The 16,133-nt window shown below is 43.2% G+C and overlaps 1 pseudogene; it reads left to right on the plus strand.

Annotated features, from left to right (window-relative positions):
• The first annotated feature begins 13,797 nt into the window (after window positions 1-13,797).
• On the plus strand, window positions 13,798-13,915 carry LOC126215459 (5S ribosomal RNA; annotated as a pseudogene).
• Window positions 13,916-16,133: the final 2,218 nt, after the last annotated feature.

A 16,133-nucleotide genomic window follows, 5' to 3' on the forward strand; every position in this document is an offset into this window, starting at 1 on the left:
GCTGTACAAGCAATGATCACACGCACGGCACAGCGGACACACCAGGAACCGCGGTGTTGGCCGTCGAATGGCGCTAGCTGCACAGCATTTGTGCACCGCCGCCGTCAGTGTCAGCCAGTTTGCCGTGGCATACGGAGCTCCATCGCAGTCTTTAACACGGGTAGCATGCCGCGACAGCGTGGACGTGAACCGTATGTGCAGTTGACGGACTTTGAGTGAGGGCATATAGTGGGCATGCGGGAGGCCGGGTGGACGTACCGCCGAATTGCTCAACACGTGGGGCGTGAGGTCTCCACAGTACATCGATGTTGTCGCCAGTGGTCGGCGGAAGGTGCACGTGCCCGTCAACCTGGGACCGGACCGCAGCGACGCACGGATGCACGCCATGACCGTAGGATCCTACGCAGTGCCGTAGGGGACCGCACCGCCACTTCCCAGCAAATTAGGGACACTGTTGCTCCTGGGGTATCGGCGAGGACCATTCGCAACCGTCTCCATGAAGCTGGGCTACGGTCCCGCACACCGTTAGGCCGTCTTCCGCTCACGCCCCAACATCGTGCAGCCCGCCTCCAGTGGTGTCGCGACAGGCGTGAATGGAGGGATGAATGGAGACGTGTCATCTTCAGCGATGAGAGTCGCTTCTGCCTTGGTGCCAATGATGGTCGTATGCGTGTTTGGCGCCGTGCAGGTGAGCGCCACAATCAGGACTGCATACGACCGAGGCACACAGGGCCAACACCCGGCATCATGGTGTGGGGAGCGATCTCCTACACTGGCCGTACACCACTGGTGATCATCGAGGGGACACTGAATAGTGCACGGTACATCCAAACCGTCATCGAACCCATCGTTCTACCATTCCTAGACCAGCAAGGGAACTTGCTGTTCCAACAGGACAATGCACGTCCGCATGTATCCCGTGCCACCCAACGTGCTCTAGAAGGTGTAAGTCAACTACCCTGGCCAGCAAGATCTCCGGATCTGTCCCCCATTGAGCATGTTTGGGACTGGATGAAGCGTCGTCTCACGCGGTCTGCACGTCCAGCACGAACGCTGGTCCAACTGAGGCGCCAGGTGGAAATGGCATGGCAAGCCATTCCACAGGACTACATCCAGCATCTCTACGATCGTCTCCATGGGAGAATAGCAGCCTGCATTGCTGCGAAAGGTGGATATACACTGTACTAGTGCCGACATGTGCATGCTCTGTTGCCTGTGTCTATGTGCCTGTGGTTCTGTCAGTGTGATCATGTGATGTATCTGACCCCAGGAATGTGTCAATAAAGTTTCCCCTTCCTGGGACAATGAATTCATGGTGTTCTTATTTCAATTTCCAGGAGTGTATGTTTATTTAGTTTGTTTATGTATTTAATAATGAGTGTTAGAGTGTGTTTATGGTTCAGCCATAGGAATATTTATTTAATTTAAAGTTATTTAAATGTAAATCCACTATTTTGAATGTGTTTCAATATGTTTGTGAGTGTACATTGGCTTGGAGACATGGAGGGAGTGCTCTAGCCAATCACAGTGATCATTCCATAAAGGACACGTGGAGAGACTGGCGTTTTCTGAGGAGGACACGGGGGAAGTGCTGAACAGGGCGGCATGAGGGTCAGTAGCACAGGACACGGGAGGCGCTGGACGCGATGGCGTGACGGACGTACTGTCGCAGGAGAGGCTTGGAGTGTGGAGCGGTTTGCGAGTGGTCACGAGAGATAGAAATACTTCAGAGTGCCGAATTGTGCGCTTGTGAGATTTCCGTGGCTTCTACAGTGAAGTTGTAGTGTGTGTTTAGAAGTGAATATCTCGCGAGCTACGTTGTTGTTCATAACTACCTATGCACAGCAGGAATCTATTGTTTCCCTGTTATTCAACTTATATTTTATTTAATTGCTGGACCATCAACACCAATAAGTGTTTGCAGAAATATATCACATTCTCAAAAGTACTTCTACTACCGTACTCACCATTTAAAGTCATTAAGAGAGTACCTGCAGGTTTTCTTTAACTGCAATCTTTCGTGTATAAATTTCTACGTTACATCTGCAATTGCAAAGTGATAGGAACCTATGACCATTCAATTCATGTGTATATTCATATTGTACAATGTAGACTCAGCAGTATTTGGTTTGTAATGTGGCAACTATGTATCCCGGCCCCTAGACAATCAAACCAGTCAAAACTTTTAATATTTCAACTCTGAGTTGAAGGGTACCTAGTTGAGGGCCACCACAACATCATTTCATTTCATTTCATTTTTTTGAAAGCCCGCAAAGTTAAATGTTGCTGTTTCTGTTGGTAGCACTGAGCATCCATCATGTCAGTATTTCCCCTCACACATCTCCACCCACTGCAAAGACCAATCTTTGTTCATCATTTTCAGCAAGTATTTTTGAAGAGTTCTGATGTGAAGAAATAGCACACTAGTTGCATTAAAATTGTTTCTAACACAACTGGTGTACTGTTTCTTTACATCAGAAATCTTGTTATTCTATTCGCACCACCAACCCCCAGTGCAATCGGACTTCATTTTTTTTGTGCCACATATAATTGCTTCACACAGACAAAGAGAAAAATTGGCTGTAATGAAAGCTCAAAAAGTAGTAAGACTCCTTCGCACAGTGAATGTAAAATTATGTTCTACTACAATTTCAAAAGAACACCTCCAAATATGTGCCGAAAACTGTGAAAAAAATTTAATATAAAATAGAAATATTGGCACTTGATGTTGCCATTTTGATATTGATATATCGGGGGAAAAAATATCGCCAATGCAAATTCAAAGGGTATCTCATGTACCAAAGGCTCAGAAGGAAATGTTTAGATACATGGATACTGTGGAGTACAAAGTAGTCAGTTGTTTTAGAAACAGTCTTATCAGATCAGTCACAATACATATGTACAAATATTTAATAATCTTTTGAGAAAAATTATTTAAGGAGAACAACTTTAGTCAAACAATGAGGCACAAAGACAGTTTTATTCTTCCCACAAGGGGCACACTGAATGAAATTACATTATCAGCCCCACGAAATATTTAACAAATTAATACAAAAAGCCGGCCGGAGTGGCCGAGTGGTTCTAGGCGCTACAGTCCGGAACTGTGCGACCGCTATGGTCGCATGTTCGAATCCTGCCTCGGGCATGGATGTGTGTAATGCCATTAGGTTTAAGTAGATCTAAGTTCTAGGGGACTGATGACCTCAGAAGTTAAGTCCCATAGTGCTCAGAGCCCTTTGAACCCTTTTTTAATAAAAAAAAAAGTCAGTACGAATCTAGATCCTTGAATATGAAGGCTACAGGATATTCTCGGTGAAAAACGCTTCTCTTGAGCAGATAAATACTGTCAAGATGAACTGATGATTTGAGCAAGATGTGACTTACTAATTTATTAATGTTTTGTTGATCCCATCCTGAAGTGGGAAATGTGTGCTAGAGTGTGGTGATACTGCTGTAAAGAGGTTTGAATGATATTTGATCTATGTTTGTAATTGCAAAGTTTCCTATTTATTTACCACATGCCATTATGATTTGTGAATACTGCTTTGTGGTTCAGCTATTTCCAGTTTTGGTACGAATCCTCTTTGGTTAACATTCACTCCACATTTAACACACCCTTCTCTATAAATAACTGAAACAGCAAGATACAGTCAAACATTATAGATACTACAGGAATCCCTCCCCCCCCCCCTCTCTCTCTCTCTCTCTCTCTCTCTCTCTCTCTCTCTCTCTCTCTCTCTCTCCCCCCTCCCCTCTTTATATATTTGTGTGCATGTGTGCGCACACACATGAGGGATAGGGGATGGAAAAATATAAAAGGTGACCACTATGTAACTGGCGATTTTGCTCTCCCGTCCACCCTTCCCCCTCCTAACCTCTTTACTGTGGTAACAGACTGATCTACATTGCAGCCAGAATCAAAGTTAGGTTGAAAGGTAATAATGTGGCAAAACCAAAGAACGCAAATACCAAATAAAGATTGTGGTAAGAGTGTGGCCGATAGTATGGCCTAATGTTTACTTTTTCACCATACTGAAATGTGATTTTCATCATACAGTTTTGCAAGGTAAATTCCAAAACCATATATTAGATAACTGGCAAGTCACTGAAGAGTATTTCGTATTGTGTACATAAATCATAAACATACGACAAAAAAAAATGCAATGGGGTCCATTCCATAACTTTTACCAAAAAATAAAATTTTTACAACTCAATTGCTCACCTGGACAAAATCAGAATTACTATGTCATTTCAGTTGCTGAAAGCACAGAGTGAAATCAGCATAAATGATTTCAAAGTTGTGAATGCAGCTTGTGCAGCCATAAATCTAAGACAAATTACGTTTTGCACACAGTATGTGGAAAGAGCAGTCTTAAATACTTTTGCATGGGAAAAGTTTTGTTGTAGTGTATGCAAAGGGTGTTTCTATATTAGATAAGGAAAGTTGCTACTCACCATATAGCAGAGATGCTGAGTCGCGTTAGGCACAACAAAAAGATTCAGACAATTATAGCTTTTGGCCATTAAGGCCTCTGTCAGCAATAGTCACACATGCGCACATATGCACTCATGCAAACACAGCTTGCACACATGTCTGCAGTCTCAGACAACTGAAACCACGTAGTTGTCTGAGACTGCAGGCATGTGTGCTAGTTGCATTTCCATGTGTTCCTGTCTGTATGTGTGTGTATTGCTGACAAAGGCCTTCATGGCCAAAAGCTATAATTGTATGAATCTTTTTGTTGTGCCTATCCTGACTCAGCATCTCCGCTATACTGTGAGCAGCAGCTTTCCTTCTCTACCATTGTTACATTCTATCCTGGATTTTCCAAAGGGTATTTCTGATGTTTACAAAGAGTAAGGGAACTTTTGCAAATAAACATCTAAAATTGTTGGCCAAAATGTTCCTCAAAATTCAGACTATTTTAAAAACTTTACTAGGTGCAATTGGTATATGATAATTTACACACTAGTATAATAGGCTTAATATTGAAAACGTAATTGTTAACCTATTGCTTACCTGCCTAAGACTGGAACTTCAACATCTCTACATTAGCCAGAACTTGTGGTGGTATACAGCAATACTCATGGCTGTGAAACGAACCTGATTGTTTACATGTGCTCAGAAATTGTAAAAATCAAATTGCCAGACATTCCAGCATCTACCGGTACCCGTGAACAATCATCGGGTTAGGGGAAGAGTCTGATTTCACCAGACTGCTTTGACCCATGACAGAATGTGTTGTCATGTGACATCATTGAGGCATGGCCTGTCAGATATGGATTGTTTTTGCGTAGGGCATGTTGGAGTAAGCATGGCACACTCCAGTGTTTGGTGTTTGTTTGTAAACTGTTAGTGATATTAATGCAGTATTGACCCTAGAGCTGCATGTTACTCAATGTTGTGGGATTTTTTTTCTATGGCAGTATGTTATTTTAGAGTTGTTAGTTATTGGCTACAGATTTATTTTTGGTTTTGAAATTGTTATTTTGTTGTGTTGATGATGGTTTGAATGTCATTTATTTTAAATTTTCTTTGTTACTATCTGTGGATGTAATAACAAAGCTTACTAGTCATCGGGTGGTTATTGCTGTGAGCACAATATGGTGTATACAATTAAAGTTCTCCAGTTATAAACCCACGTGGCAGAATGTCAGCAGTGCTCAGAAATTGTGACATTGGCACAAGTCCCTTCTCAAACCAGAGACAAGTGTATGCAGCAAAATAATTTAATCCTGAATTAAAATGATATATGTATTGGGCAGGGGGGTGGGGGGAGGGAGATGGAAGGCGGAGGTCCTTGGTATCGTTGTTTTTCTTTGAGCTATGTAGGTCAAAAGAATTTTTTTTTTATTTATAGTTTTTTTTATTTATAGTTTTTTTTCTCTAGCTCCAATGAAATATTCGATTCCAGGTTTTTTGATGGTTTTTTCTCACGAGGATTTCGTGTTTGTTATTTTTTGGTACTGTTTGTTTTAGAATGGTGACACTTTCACAATATATGAAGCTTGGTCCCGCCTAAGAGCCCCTACTTACCACCCGATTATTTTCATTATATCGCTGCGGTGAAGTATTTCGCATGTTTGTTCGGATTTAGTGACTTTATGGTTGCTACATTTCATGCGCAGGGAATAGGGGTGTTCGCCACCTTGATGAAGTCACTTGTCAAAGCAGACTGGCGGTATCGAACACTTCCATATTGCCCAATCATTATATGCTGCATCAAATACTTTTTCATACAGGACGGACAAAAGTTCTTGTTTGCTGATTGGCTATGCACGACAGTAAAGACCGCATTTCCTGATTGGCTGAAAAGGCATATTAATGATTATAAGGAAATTTAGACTTTCTCTCAGAATTTCGGACATGAAGTCTTCTCGGGTTATCGGCCGAGTCAAGACGTTCTGCCGCAACGTTTAAAGAAGTTTCCTACTTGCCATCTTCAGGCTTGAAAACGTCTTCTTCAACATACACGTCATTACTTTCAGTCAATCAGGGAACAAGCGCTAATGTACGTAGACGCCACCCTCTGAAAACGATACACGTCCCCGACGGTCGAAATTGGACATGTACGCGTCATACTGACGTCACAGAAAAGTGTTACCGTGGTGAATCTAGCGTCCCCCAAAAAAAAAAAAAAAAAAAATTATTATGAGGGTGATCATTGGGTGGCAGCCGCAGATGATAGCGACGGGGGCACACGAGATGGCAGCAGCTGCCGAATACAGTGCGAGACCACGCAAAGGAAGGCACGGCTTGGTTACGTTGCGTTGCTACGAGATGGCGCGCGTAGTTCGCACGACACGAGCCAGTAACAACTCAATGACGCCGCAACATCAGTCGACAGTCGTTGGTGACGTCTCAACGCATACGAATGCGCCATGGTAATGCTGCATCGTCTGCTTTACAGAAAGCAATGTGACGTCACCTTTCAGACACAGCAGCCAGCGCAACTACTATCTAGGTGTTGGTGACCAACACAAGGTCTCAGTTCAAAAATATTTTCGTGCTGTGCAGCTCTTTCGTTTTCTACGTCTACATACATCTTCTGCTAACTGTGAGGTGTATGGCAGAGGGTGTTTTGTTACAGACATTATACATGAAAAAGCGTCGAATCAATAACAAAATTTGTCCTTTCACAGATATGACCTTGCAAAGAAGCCATTAAACAAAATACAATATTAGAGGTCTGACGAACTATCCGTAACATATTGTAATGTTATTTTTTTACAGTCACTTGGCGGTTAACTTTTCTGGAGCAGGACAAGTATAATGAAAGACATCACACAGATGTTCAATCATACCTGTGAAAATTTCCTTGCGGTCCACCTGGATAACAAGTAAAAATAGAAGTCAACGCCTAGATAAATAAAAAGAAATAATTTCAGCCTACTTGGCCCTTAGAACGCTCTGTCACTGTGTTGACTAAAAAGACTGTAGCTCATTTTGCATATTTTCAGTCCCTGTTGTCGTGTGGAATTACCAGCTGGTTACAATTTATGTTTAGCTATTTGTGGAGGTCCAGTGTGGGCTGTAATCGTATGGCAGAGAAAGTTGCTTGACACGCTAATGTGTTCATGTGGAACCGATTTCGCTGGAAAAAATTCAGTTCCAATTTTGGCCACCAGGTGCAAATCCGATGCTGTACAGTATCTTGTAGACACCTCCTGTGCTCATATCGAACGAACTGCGGAAGTGCCGTTGACAATAAAATCAACATTATGCCTTTCTCACTTGTGTGACCTTTTGTGCCTACATGCTGTTCCTAATCTATTACATATGGTCACATTACTATGCATCCTTCTTGCATTCACTGTGCCAGATTTGCACCTGGTGGCCAAAATTGGAATTAATTTTTTTCTAGTGTAAATCAGTTCCACATTAACACATTAGGATATGTACCAAGTTTCATTACCATACGATAATTAAAGACCCCCGCAATACTAGCGGGTGGGGGGGGGGGGGGAGGGGAGGGGGTACTTTGGCCCACTTTTTAAAAGTATTGTAATCTAGCCAATTACTTAACATTTTAAAATTAAAAAAAATGCACTATTTGTAATGATTTCTTCTACCAGATTCTACAAATGTTTTACATTTTTCTGTTAAACTGTACTCAAAAGCTAATGTCTCATTAATAGATGTCACTTTACACAATGAATATTTTCAACCTCAGGACGTTACTTACACATTGATATCTCTTTAAAAAGTATGTTGTGAGTAGAAGTCAACAATAATTAATGAATTATGTATTTTTCAGTTTGGGGCGGGGGGGGGGGGGGCATGATGTACCCCCTTCCTAATATAAGTCAACGACAGTTAATGAATTTAGCTGTTTCAAAATTTTGTTTTAGGTTGGGCATTAAGTACTTCCCCCTCCCTTCCTGCCTTGGTAATGCGTGTTATGAAAAATGCGTTGATATTCATAGGGTTAGCTATAACCACCCGGTATCTTCTGAGGCAGTGTACGAAAAGAAAAAGAAAAGATCTATTGCTGGTAGAAATCATAATGACTAGCGTGTAAAATGGATAACCCCACATATTGTGAATGTCTTTTTAAGACATTCGAATTACTACACAAACGCAGTAAATTCACCCTTAACGGTTTCTGTTGCCGACAGTAAAAATCACTTTCAGCTGAACTGTTGTTGTATACACAGTCACAACACAAAATTAATTTTCCTGTAGACTTTGCTTCCTTGTTTAGGATTCACAACGAATTTATTTACTAAGGTCACAAGATATTCAACATGCTCTCCTCTAAGAAACAGCAAGAAATTGGGAACCCCAATCAAGTAAAAAGGTAATTAAAAATATACCTCATTAATCACTTTTCCACAAATTATCTGAATAACATTAACGAATATTGAATAGGTACTTGGCATAACATGGTAGCAGTATCAAATAGGGAATTTTAAAGAGCATTTTTTTAATAGGTGTTCCCTGTTAAACTCTAATTAAATGACTATCTCGATTCGAGAAATGAAAAGTTTTGTTGACTACATGCCATGCAGTAGTGCCTGCTATAAAGCCATGTTCAAATATTGATGTAATTTAAACAGGACTCATTATTTACAGCTGTAAAAAGTATTTCCTTTGCATAGTAACACTGCAGTCAAGTAAATATTAAGCTATCCGTTCATTCTATAAAAATGGATTATGTATGCACGTTCCACATCTCCTAAGCCACTGAACCGATTTCAAACATACTTGGTACACATATCCCTTAGTGTCAGGCAAGAAGATGAAAGAATGAGATTTCACTCTGCAGCCAAGTGTGCGCTGATTTGAAACTTCCTGGCAGATTAAAACTGTGTGCCTGACCGAGACTCGAACTCGTGATCTTTGCCTTTTGCAGGCAAGTGCTCGACCGTCTGAGCTATCCACGCGCAACTCAAGGCCCGTCCTCACAACTGTAGTTCTGCCAGTACCTCGTCTCCTACCTTCCATTCTTCGCAGAGAGATTTTCTCCGCTCAGGGACTGGGTGTTGTGTTGTCAACACACCGGCACGGTAGCTCACCATGTTCGGTCAGAGGGTTCGCGGCTCTCTGCAACAAAAAACTGAGTTAATGGATCAATGATGAACTTAAACAATCATCATGGGACGTCCGCACCGAACGAACAAAATCAGACTAAAAAATAAAAAAAGACGGTAAAGCACAAGCCCGCGAAAGGCAAAGGTCCCGAGTTCGAGTCTCGATCCGGCACACAGTTTTAATCTGCCAGGAAGTTTCAAGAAGAAGAAACTGTAATTTCGGAAGTATAGCATCATAAACAAAGATATGCCTGAATAATTGCCTCACTATGCATGCAATATATATATAAATGACCTGTCCGCAACTCGTGGTCGTGCGGTAGCGTTCTCGCTTCCCGCGCCCGGGTTCCCGGGATCGATTCCCGGCGGGGTCAGGGATTTTCTCTGCCTCGTGATGACTGGGTGTTGTGTGATGTCCTTAGGTTAGTTAGGTTTAAGTAGTTCTAAGTTCTAGGGGACTGATGACCATAGATGTTAAGTCCCATAGTGCTCAGAGCCATTTGAACCATTTTTTAGGCGTAAATGACCTAGTAGATAGTGTCGGAAGTTCCATGCGGATGATGCTGTAGTATACAGAGAAGTTGCAGCATTAGAAAATTGCAGCGAAATGCAGGAAGATCTGCAGCGGATAGGCACTTGGTGCAGGAAGTGGCAACTGACCCTTAACATAGACAAATGTAATGTATTGCGAATACATAGAAAGAAGGACCCTTTATTGTATGATTATATGATAGCGGAACAAACACTGGTAGCAGTTACTTCTATAAAATATCTGGGAGTATGCGTGCGGAACGATTTGAAGTGGAATGATGACATAAAATTAATTTTTGGTAAGGCGGCTGCCAGGTTGAGATTCATTGGGAGAGTCCTCAGAAAATGTAGTCCATCAACAAAGGAGGTGGCTTACAAAACACTCGTTCGACCTATACTTGAGTATTGCTCATCAGTGTGGGATCCGTACAAGATCCAAAGAAGAGCGGCGCGTTTCGTCACAGGGTTGTTTGGTAACCGTGATAGCGTAACGGAGAGTGGCAGACTCTGCAATAGAGACGCTTTGTATCGCGGTGTAGCTTACTGTACCTTTCGAGAAGGTGCGTTTCTGGATGAGGTATCGAATATATTGCTTCCCCCTACTTATACCTCCCGAGGAGATCACGAATGTAAAATTAGAGAAATTGGAGCACGCACGGAGGCTTTCCGGCAGTCGCTCTTCCCGCGGACAGTACGCAACTGGAACAGGAAAGGGAGGTAATTCCAGTGGCACGTGACGTGCCCTCCGCCACACACCGTTCGGTGGCTTGCGGAGTATAGATGTAGATGTAGACGTTCGAATTTATTACTTTTTTGCTACTATGTTTACAATAAACTGTAATTCGCGGACAGTTTCCAAATTCACTACTGGCCATTAAGATTGCTACACCACGAAGATGACGAGCTACAGACGTCAAATTTAACCGACAGGAAGAAGATGCTGTGATATGCAAATAATTAGCTTTTCAGAGCATTCACACAAGGTTCGCGCCGGTGGCGACACCTACAACGTGCTGACACGAGGAAAGTTTCCAACCGATTTCTCATACACAAACAGCAGTTGACCGGCGTTGCCTGGTGAAACGTTGTTGTGATGCCTCGTGTAAGGAGGAGAAATGCGTATCATCACGTGTCCGACTTTGATAAATGTCGCATTGTAGCCTACAGTGATTGCGGTTTATCGTATTGAGACATTGCTGCTCGCGTTGGTCGAGATCCAATGACTGTTAGCACAATATGGAATCGGTGGGTTCAGGAGGGTAATACGGAACGCCGTGCTGGATCCCAACGGCCTCGTACCACTAGCAGTCGAGATGACAGGCATCTTATCCGCGTGGCTGTAACGGATCGTGCAGCCACGTCTCGATCCATGAGTCAACAGATGGGGACGTTTACAAGACAACAACCATCTGCACTAACAGTTCGACGACGTTTGCAGCAGCACGGACTGTCAGCTCGGAGACCACGGCTGCGGTTACCCCTGACGCTGCATCACAGACAGGAGCGCCTGCGATAGTGTACTCAACGACGAACCTGGGTGCACGAAAGGCAAAACGTCATTTTTTCGGATGAATCCAGGTTCTGTTTACAGCATCATGATGGTCGCATCCGTGTTTGGCACCATCGCGGTGAACGCACATTGGAAGCGTGTATTCGTCATGGCCATACTGGCGTATCGCCCGGCGTGATGGTATGGGGTGCCATTGGTTACACGTCTCGGTCACCTCTTGTTCGCATTGACGGCACTTTGAACAGTGGACGTTACATTTCAGATGTGTTACGACCCGTGGCTGTACCCTTCATTCGATCCCTGCGAAACCCTGCATTTCAGCAGGATAATGCACGACCGCATGTTGTAGGTCCTGTACGGGCCTTTCTGGATACAGAAAATGTTCGACTGCTGCCCTGGCCAGCACATTCTCCAGATCACTCACCAATTTAAAACGTCTGGTCAATGGTGGCCAAGCAACTGGCTCCTCACAATACGCCAGTCACTTCTCTTGATGAACTGTGGTATCGTGTTGAAGCTGCATGGACATCTGTACCTGTACACACCATCCAAGCTCTGTTTGACTCGATGTCCAGGCGTATCAAGGCCGTTATTATGGCCAGATGTGGTTGTTCTGGGTACTGATTTCTCAGGATATATGCACCCAAATTGCGTGAAAATGTAATCACATGTCAGTTCTAGTATAATATATTTGTCCAATGAATACCCGTTTATCATCTGCATTTCTTCTTGGTGTAGCAATTTTAATGGCCAGTGGTGTATATGGCCGTATCTTTTGGTTGCATTGACGTAGAAGCTTGCAGTTTTTACATCGAGAAGGGAGTGACATAAATTTCAACTTGATACGTCTACCCATTCCTGAGAAAGTGTTTTGATCAGATGGATTCACAGACAGACGATCTGATAACAAATGACAAAACATTTTATTGCCGTGTGATACAATTACAAATTAACACTTTTCGGCTATTTTCTTTTACTTGTACTGTGAAACTTTGCTTCCAGTCGAATTTCATAATGCTAGGCAGCGGGAAATACTCCCTACGTTTGTCGAGTGAATTTGCGAGTCTCAAAATACGTGACATAAATGGCAGTATCTGTTGATTGCATTAGAAGCTCAAATTTATCACGCGGCTAAGGCATCGATTATTATGTGACATACATTTCAACGCGGTATCTCTCCCCTTTCCTGTGAAAAATAAGTCTTTTAACAGTCGTACACACATACAGACAGACAGGCAAATAAGTGATCGTATTTCAGTTCCGTTTTTACCGATGGAAGTAAGGAAGCCTAAAAATGTTGCGTTATTGTATTATTGTGGCAATATCTATTTCGTTTTTTTCTTTTTTTTTTTTTTAATTCCCGTTCCTCCTCTCTGCGGCTAGCGACCCAGGCCACGCGCTGGTGGGAAAAAAAACGGGGCCACAAATAACTAATCTCCGCGCTGGCGTATTGCCTTCCGAAGCGCTGCGCGAATATAAGAAATGATGCCCTCGTGAGAGAACTCACCGGTTCTCTCGCGAGCTGGCAAACTTGCGGAATCTCCAGATTAATAAGACGCCGGCCCGCAGTAATAAGAAACTACGAGAAGCCACCCAGGCGCGACTGCGGTCCAGAATGTGCTGATGCCCCGTAATCTCGGACGAAGCACGCATCACCAGTTCTGCTCCCCTCGCACCCCAGTTCCACATCTGCCCGCCAATTTCTCTCTTTTTTTTTTTCTCTTTCACGCTCAGGTAACCGCGCTTTCTCAATGGACAATGAGCTCACCCCCGATTTCTTACAGTCAGATCTTCCAAGTATACATGCTCGTCCCAACGCACACGATAGTAATTGGTGCGATTACGCGGGCTGTTTTTTATGACAATATTTGGCCGCAATAGAGTTGCTGTCAACATTGCTGCAATGTGGCTGCAATATTGTGGTATGGCCGGGCAATATTGCAGACACAAGTAGTTGCCGACGTATTGCCTAGAGGTTGGCGGTGTTGTCCACCAGGAGTGGAGAATATTCCCTATTTTGTTCCAATAAACCTCAAATCATTTCGAGCATGTGGGTCAATTTTTACCTCTCTACGTACAGTACTGAATTTTCAATTGTTAACGGGCGTTGTGGTAACGCTGTAAATCCTTGTCCTTGTCCGCAAATGCTGCAGCAATGTTTCTGAGTGAAAACAATATCGTTTGGCTTTTGTTCCAAAGTTTGTACGCATAGCCACCTGTTTGCCAACGGCCTCGCCGCAGTGGTAACACCGGTTCCCGTCAGATCACCGAAGTCAAGCGCTGTCAGGCTGGGCTAGCAGTTGGATGGGTGACCATCCTGTCTGCCGAGCGCTGTTGGCAAGCTGTGTGCACTCAGCCCTTGTGAGACAAACTGAGGAGCTACTTGATTGAGAAGTAGCGGCTCCGGGAGAGCGGTGTGCTGACCACATGCCTCTCCATATCCGCATCCAGTGACGCCCTGTGGGCTGAGGAAGACACGGCGGCCGGTCGGTCCCGTTGGGCCTTCCAAGGCCTGTTCGGACGGAGTTTAGTTTTTTTTAGCCATCCGTTTTGTTACACCGAGTTTGTTGTGTACATCAGTGGAGAACTCGACAAACGAGCGAACTATGAAATAAATGTGATTCATCTGCGACCAGAGCTATCGGACGTCAAACGTAATTCATACGGAGTAGGTTGAGATATCAGACTGCGATATATCACAATTCGATACACTAGAATCAGTTACGCGGTATTTTTAATCTGTCTCTGACCAGCCGATATTGTTTTCTTTTCCTTTAAGTCATCAGTCTTAAGTTATTCAAATGGTTCAAATGGCTCTGTGCACTATGGGACTTAACTTCTGAGGTCATCAGTCCCCTAGAACTTAGAACTACTTAAACCTAACTAACCTAAGGACATCACACACATCCATGCCCGAGGCAGGATTCGAACCTGCGACCGTAGCGGTCGCGCGGCTCCAGGCTGTAGCGCCTAGAACCGCTCGGCCACACCGGCCGGCCTCTTAAGTTATTCCCTAATGTCTTAAACGGTGTCGTGCCATCTTGTCCCTTCTTCTTATCAGTGTTTCCCATTCCTTTCCTCGCCGGTTCTGTGGAGAACAACCGCATACTTTATCTGTGCTCCAAACGTACATTCTTCGAAAAGTCTTCCTCAGATTGAGGTCTTTATTTATTGCTATTAGATTTCTTCTGTCCAGGGATACACTCGTTGCTTGCGCTGGTCTGTTTTTCATGTCCTCCTTGCTCCGTCCATCATGCGCTATTTTGCTGCCTAGGCAGCAGAATTCTTTAATTTCGTGAGCCGCAATCCTGATGTTAAGTTTCACGCTATTTTCATTTCAGCTACTTGTCACTCCTTTCGATTTTCTTGGATTTACTTTCAACCCATGTTCTGTACTCATTAGACAGTTCACTCAGCTCAGCAGTTCCTGTAATTCTTATTCACTTTCACTGAGGATAGCGATGTCATCAGCGAATCGCATCACTGATATCCTTTCACCTTGACTTCTAAGCACGCTCTTATTTCCGTCATCGCTTCTTCAATGTATAGATTGGATAGTGGATTACATCCCTGTCTTACACCCTTTTCAATCAGAGAACTTGTTCTTGGTCTTCCACTCCTATTGTTCCCTCCTAGTTCTTGTACATATTTAGAGTTACCTGTTTTTCCCTATAATTTACCCCTATTTTTCTCAGAATTTCGAACATCTTGCACCATAATGAGATTTTCACTCTGCAGCGGAGTGTGCACTGATATGAAACTTCCTGGCAGATTAAAACTGTGTGCCCGACCGAGTTCGAGTCTCGGTCGGGCGCACAGTTTCAATCTGCCAGGAAGTTTCATCTTGCACCATTTTATATTGTGAAATGCTTTTTCCAGGTCGACAGATCCTATCAAGGTTTCTTGATTTTTCTTCAATCTTGCTTCCATTATCAACCACTACGTCATGACAGCCCCTCTTGTTGTGATATAGGATATTATTATTATTGTCATTTAACTCATAATAGAGAAAACTAAACTCTACTGTCTTTTTATTGTTATTTATTCGTTTCGTCCTCTAAGGGTCATACGCAACCGTTAGACAGCACTGGTCTTTTTAGCTTTCTTGTTCTTATTTTCTTCCCAAAACTTCCTCATCCTTTCACTATGGGCCTGTCTACTTTCTTTTTGATATTGAAATATTTACAATATAAGAATGGTACCCGCAGTTTTTTTACTTCAAATTCCTAGAGAAATTTTGACTGTTGTCAGCTGCTCATTTTCGTAACCTCTTCCCACCTAAAAGTAAGGTTGGCAGAAATATTGGAAATGTGGAAGCTAAAAAAAGAGAGAATAGCTGTAGACATTGAAGACGCTTCTTCAGTGTCATCAGTATGTTTACGAATACCACACCCTAGACAATTAAAAAATGACTCATTCGCAACCAGGAGGGAAGTATCTCGACCTATTTCTGGCCTGTGTTAGATAGCTAGGAATTATTTATCTGTTGCAGGGACTTCAGTTCCAGCGGAAAGACTGTTTTCAAAAACTGGTATAGTGATTTCTGCTCAACGAAGAA

The sequence above is a fragment of the Schistocerca nitens genome, chromosome 12, assembly GCF_023898315.1.
Source record: "Schistocerca nitens isolate TAMUIC-IGC-003100 chromosome 12, iqSchNite1.1, whole genome shotgun sequence".
NCBI classification, from domain to species: domain Eukaryota; kingdom Metazoa; phylum Arthropoda; class Insecta; order Orthoptera; family Acrididae; genus Schistocerca; species Schistocerca nitens.